This window comes from Pogonomyrmex barbatus, unplaced genomic scaffold (assembly GCF_055798465.1).
Source record: "Pogonomyrmex barbatus isolate J1 unplaced genomic scaffold, ASM5579846v1 scaffold10, whole genome shotgun sequence".
Classification (NCBI taxonomy): domain Eukaryota; kingdom Metazoa; phylum Arthropoda; class Insecta; order Hymenoptera; family Formicidae; genus Pogonomyrmex; species Pogonomyrmex barbatus.
This window is the reverse complement of record NW_028297099.1, coordinates 6,523,983-6,530,025: the sequence shown is the minus strand read 5'-3', so window position 1 is coordinate 6,530,025 and position 6,043 is coordinate 6,523,983. Positions and strand designations below refer to the sequence as shown.

General features: G+C 46.3%; 1 protein-coding gene across 2 annotated transcripts in view; it reads left to right on the top strand.

Moving 5' to 3' along the window:
* Window positions 1–6,043, top strand: part of LOC105432539 (uncharacterized) — a 149,440-nt gene that overhangs the window by 90,946 nt on the left and 52,451 nt on the right. The window lies entirely within an intron of this gene.

Genomic DNA, 6,043 nt, shown 5'->3' with positions numbered 1-6,043 from the left:
ATTTCTCCGCGATTCGAGAGGATTACTTCGATATTTGAGAGAAAATATCGCTTTTCCTGCCGTGCGTTAATTAGATCTATTACTAACTCGCCTCGCAATCAAAACAGTAAATTGTTTTAAGCCTCGAGGTGATTTCTCGCTTCGCTAATGTCGCGGCGATGCTTTATTTTAAAAGATCTATTCAAATATTGACGTTTATATAAGATGTTTATATGCCTGCGCGGAATATAAATTTATATTTTATTCCATTTTGTGCTTTGTTGCATTGTCATTTACAATTTCAATATAGGGCACGTGCAAACGCGGGGAAATAGAAATGGCAGAGAGACACGCGTGCGATATTTCGAAATATACCGCATGAAATATACGCACATCTTCACTTTTTTCCCGATATTTCACACTTGACATTTCTCACTTGACATTTCTCACTTAAAAAAAAAATCGTACATTTTTCGCAAAATAAGGGTGCTCTGGCATTTCCATTCCGTGACGCGACTGTTGTATTTCCAATACATTGATCCCGACAAAAGCTCGAAAAGCTTTTCGAAATGTGTACGTTGCTACTCAAACAGAAAATATTTTTAACAATGCACCCCTCGACCTTTATTCTTGTTTCTCCCCTTGTATCGGAAACGTTCCACGGGACGCATATTCGTGCACGTGCCCGCGAAACCGCACAAGTTTCGCGGTTGAAATTATTAAATCCAATCGGCTACAAATACGGAGCAACAAGCAAGTTAATTTCATTACAGTCTGACGATCCTTTGCGTCTAATTTCGATGTTCGATAAAATACAGGGTTTAAATTAAAAAATAAAAATATCAATTACAAATTAAAAGAGTAAAAACAGGGATATTTATCATAAATTACAAAATGATTATAAATTACAATTAAAATACAATTAGATTTTACGTCGGTGTATTCTCTTAATTATCTCTTAATTTTGTTACCTTTGCAAAGCGTATCGAGCATTGTTCATTCGCGCTGCGCCTGACGATGCAAAATATATGAGAGCCTCGATACTCCGTTAAAGTTAAACGCTCCTATTGTCGTCTCGAGGCCAGCAGCGCCCACGAATTTTAGCCCTAAGCGCGACGAGGTCGCGCCACATCCGGGGTCGGGAGACATTTCTCGGCCATTTACGGCGTCGACCTGAGCCGAGTGTGCGGCGACAGCCCCGATTTCAGCTCCCCGAGACGCGGAACGCCCGCGATTCCCGCTCGCCCGCTTCTTCTCTCGTCGAGAGTATTTTCGTTTCTGGCACGTCGCTGAGGCCTACATCGCGACGTCATGGGCCTCGCTGGCTTGCATTCGCACACGTTACGTAACTTCACGCCCTTAGTCGCGTCCAACGATGTGCTTGGTTGGGCGATTTCGTCGATTGAGTCGTGTTTCTCGAGTGTTCCCAGGGACGGGTATTTCTGCGATAAAGCGATTGTCCACATGTGTTTTCCCATCGGCGTTCTCAATCCTTACTAATTGGCATTCCTCGATTTGACATAATTCCCTGTTGAACAAGTGGATCAAACACGTATTGTTTTGTGTTTTGTTTCGCGTTTTATTTTTTTTTCCGGTTCGCTCGAAGTCATTCCGAGAATGGCGGGTCAGTCGATGGCGCGCACGTGGTTGTCAAACGTATCGAGTGAAATTATGATATTGTTGCTGTACTACGTTCTTGAACTGGGCCGTGGCGTACTAGAAAAACTGGTAATCTTTTTGTCGAAAAATGAATATTTTATTACGATATAAACTGTCCGGTGTATTTTTATTATCGCGGATGAAAATAACTTTGCGTGATTTGCGAATACTTTCGTGATTCACGCGATTTCCTTTGGCATAATAATAGTTAAATGTTTAATAGGATTATTTAATTACTCAAATGTTATCTCGATAAAATGCAAATTTATTTTTTCGAATAAAATTCTCGGAAGTAATTAGGCCGCTGACAGACCGACGCTCACGTTTTCGTTACACCTGTCGATATCTCTCGCCTCAATACAAATATCATCTCGATCGCATCTCGATAGGCCGCCGTCGTCGGGAAATGTTAGGTCGAGCGTTCGTACTCCGAATTTGCCGGAGGCTCGCTTTTGCCGGTCCACGAAAGGAAACGCACACTCTCGATCCACCGCAAATAAACGGTCAGCCGGCCGCGCTGCGCCGCGCCGGAGAGAAGACCGCGGCCGCGATTGCGTAAGTGCGCGGTGGGCACGCACCGGAATGCGTGCGTGCACATATTCGTGCGCGGTTCCTCGTCACGGGCTTTAAATGCGACGAAGACCGATTGCGTAACGACGGAGTGGAACGCGTAACACCAGTAACGCCGCACCGCACGTCGAGATTGATCAGCTGATCGGCGAGCAAACACAGCGAGAGAGGGAGAGAGAGAGAGAGAGAGAGAGAGAGAGAGAGAGAGAGAGAGAGAGAGAGAGAGAGAGAGAGTGAGTTTCGCGATTTTCCACGTCGACTTGTGCAGTGTGCCGCGTAATTAATCCGCGGATCGATCCGGCCCTTGATGAAGCGAGTTATCGTTATGGCGATCCACGCGCCGGCAACGGCGACATTAATTGGCATTGCGTGAATAAATATACGTTCTCGAGGGCTCGATCGATCGCGCGCACCGCCACCTTCGGAGTCGGAAAGTAGGTCGATCTTTGGACGGTGCGCGCTTTCGCGAATTGCTGGCCGATCGCTGGTAATTGACATTGTCGTCCTACAGTCCCTTCCGATAGTGCCAAGGTAATTGATAGTGCGGGCAATTTATTCGAAACTGTGACGACGGAGATAAGCGCAATCCTCTGCGTGCTTAAACCCACCGTGCGAACCCACGCGATAACAATTTATACAAGTGACTGACTAAAAGGGACTTACGTAATCGAGCCGCGAGGTGTGTATCAAAACGAACCTCGCGATACTTTCGACTCCTTCTCGCGTATATGCTGCTTTCTAATAGAAAAATTTAAGTAATTCGCGTGATCTCACGCAGTATCTCCCGCGAGACACGCGCCTCTGTATATATTTCCACGATGCGAGTATTCGCGCGCGTGCGCGCGTGGTATTTTTTCACGATGCATTAGCGAAAGCGGCGGCGGTTTGAGGCGGACGGCGAACAGCAACGCGCTTTGCCGCGTTTGCACGCGTGTGCACGCGCGCCACGTCGTCGGTTCCTCGCGTTGGCCGAGGCGTGTAAACGCGCGTCGTGTCACAATTATATCGTAACATCACGCGACCAGTTGCGTAACGCTACGCGCTTTTTTAGCGCGAGTTAACATTTCTAGTGGGTCACGACAATCCTCCTCCCTCCCCCCCCTCCCCTTCTCCCCCGTTGATTGAGTCGTACATCCTGTTCTTAAAAATCGACAACGCAAAATTGCGGGAAACTTATCGAGGTCGTCTCTACCTCGTTAGAGAACACTTGATATCGAATTTTTGACGTAATTAGTGCGCGCGCGCGCTCATGATGAATCACGTCTCTTTCTCTCTCTCTCCCGCGAGATAGGAGGACGAAAGATTGATCTGGATAACATACGCGAAGTGTAATTGCCGATTTACTCGATTTTTTAGAATTTATCCGGCTTGTTCGCGGAACCGAGAACGGGGGGGGGGGGGATAACCGACGAAACGTTTGCAGCGTTACGCCGATAACACACTGGGCATCCCGAGACTGAGTTTATCAAGAGATCAGCGTTTTTATATTATCTCTCTCTCGTCAATTTAATGCAATTCGTTTTCTCACACGCGTCTGTCGTGTCTGACGGCTCGCATTATACTGATACATACGTGACACTTGATAGACGCCGATCTCGCCTTACGTCAAGTTTTGACCGCGCCGATCGTCGAAGGCTGCACGATGAAGTTCCTGGTGAAGTACTACGATTTCCTGAACGTCAAGTTCTCCACGGTGAGAGATTTTCAAGCAGTGATATTCTTATTATTGCCACGCTCAGGATGGGGGGAACGAGGCTTTTTTAGACGTGTCGCGAGAAAATCGCAAAAAAAAAAAATTTTTTCATTGGGAGATCTAACTTGCGATTTTGTGACATTAAGATCTTAAAATCTTGATAAGCAATTTTTCTCGATTTCTCGTCGAGATCGGAGCTCCTTTGTCGGACGCGTCAGGAAGAGGAGGAACCGACAATTTTCTCCTTGAGTCTAAATTGCGGAGATTGATCGCGGTATTATCGATAATTGCATGCGCGCGAATGCCTTATCGTGCATTCTGATAATGGACCGCTCATCCGAAATCCGACGACCTTTCAGATATGCGCATGAAAGAATGGCATTATGCGCGCATTCCGCGCGGTTTGCAGTAGCCGCAGCGGAGTAATGCATCTGCGGCTGCCGGCGCGTTATCGCGCCATTTATCATTCGCTCTCGCTCGTCTCCCGTTGCTCTCATCCCGTCGGCCGACGATAATTGGATTTCTCTGGAAACGTATCGCGTAGCTAGAAAAATTCGGCGACCTTTTTCGCGACGTTATCTCGGGACATCCTCGTGAGACACGTCGGTGTTTCCTCTCCCTCGGGACTCATTCCCTGACCCCGTTACTCTTCGAGGATCCGCACGCGAAGTAAATAAAACGCGCGCATTGACACGACTCGAACTTCCACTTCATCAATTTGGAGCAAACAAAAGGGTAGAAGCTGAAGCCTTAATTTCCGTAACAACGTCCGCAGGAAGGTTGGAAACACGCATCTCCGCGACGGGACTCCGAATGCTATTCGTGTCATCGTGTCGGCATTCGATAAGAAACGATCGTAATTGCAGTATGCGTATTATCGAGCGCTGATTGCCTCGGCGTGAGACGCGCGAGAAATCGCAAATCGATTATGCGCGCCGTGCGACAGAGATTCGTTCGTCAACGTTCGAGCTTGTTGCTCCGTTGAGCAAGAACTCGGGAAGTTCATTACTTTGCAACTTATATATTGGTGTCAGTGCTGTGTGTGACGGCGCTTTCCGCTGGCATTGCCATCCTTAACTTTTACACGTAACACGATCGCGTTACGCGACACTGTCGTCGCGTTCGCTAAAATTGTAAGACGATTCATCGGAGTGGTTAGTGGGTCGAATGATTTCCCTGTTAGTTTCGCAAGTGGGACTTTGCCGATGCGAATTTTTCGGCGAATTCCGCGGACGGCGACCTTTCGCACGAAACGCTCTTTACGAAAGTTTCGCGTGGCGTCGTCCCGTCGGTTTAACGTCGTTTTCACCAACGCGAATATTTTTATAGCCGTAGATGCTAATTATAAGCTTTATCGCCTCAATCAGAAATGGGAACGGTTCGCATATATTTTATGGTCGATCGCGATTGCATCTAAGATATGCATATCAACATACCTTGATATTTTTTTTGTACGACTCGTTTCAGACGTGACATACATTATGAATTACAGGAATGTAAGTCTATTTATTTATAAATTTTACACAAGACTTTAAACCTACCATTTGATGTTTGGAACATAACGAAGGTGCATAATTATAAAAGAAGAAAGAGAGTAATGGAAAAAAAGAACAAAGAATATTTTTCATAGACGCGTTACATTTGCATAATCGGAAAGAGTTTTATCTCTTATCGTTCGTTCGGAAACGGATAAGTATTTGCGATCTTAATCGCTCGTGCATTCGCGATGATCCGCCTCGTTTCATTCAGTATCGCGATTGCTTTCGCACCGCGAAGTTTAGCGAAGTGGCCAATTCTCCGTAACAGGATGACAAAGGGCGACGAGCGGGGCTACAAAAGCTCAATGGACTTTATCAGCGCGCCGCAGAATGCACCGACATGTCGACGTAATTTGTCAGTCGTTGCACTTGCGCCTTTATTGGCGCGTTCCTTCCTTCGTTAAAGTCGCTTGCACTCGGCGCGAGTGCGATGTCTTGAAGCTGCGCCCGTTCGATGCGAGGAAAACATTAAGCATCAAAGCAACTCGAAACGCGTTTAGCAACTCTACTCACGAAAACCCAACATTCATTTCATTTTATATTTACTTTATATTTAATTATTGCGATTCTAATTTGCGATTGTAATTGCATAAATAAACACTTC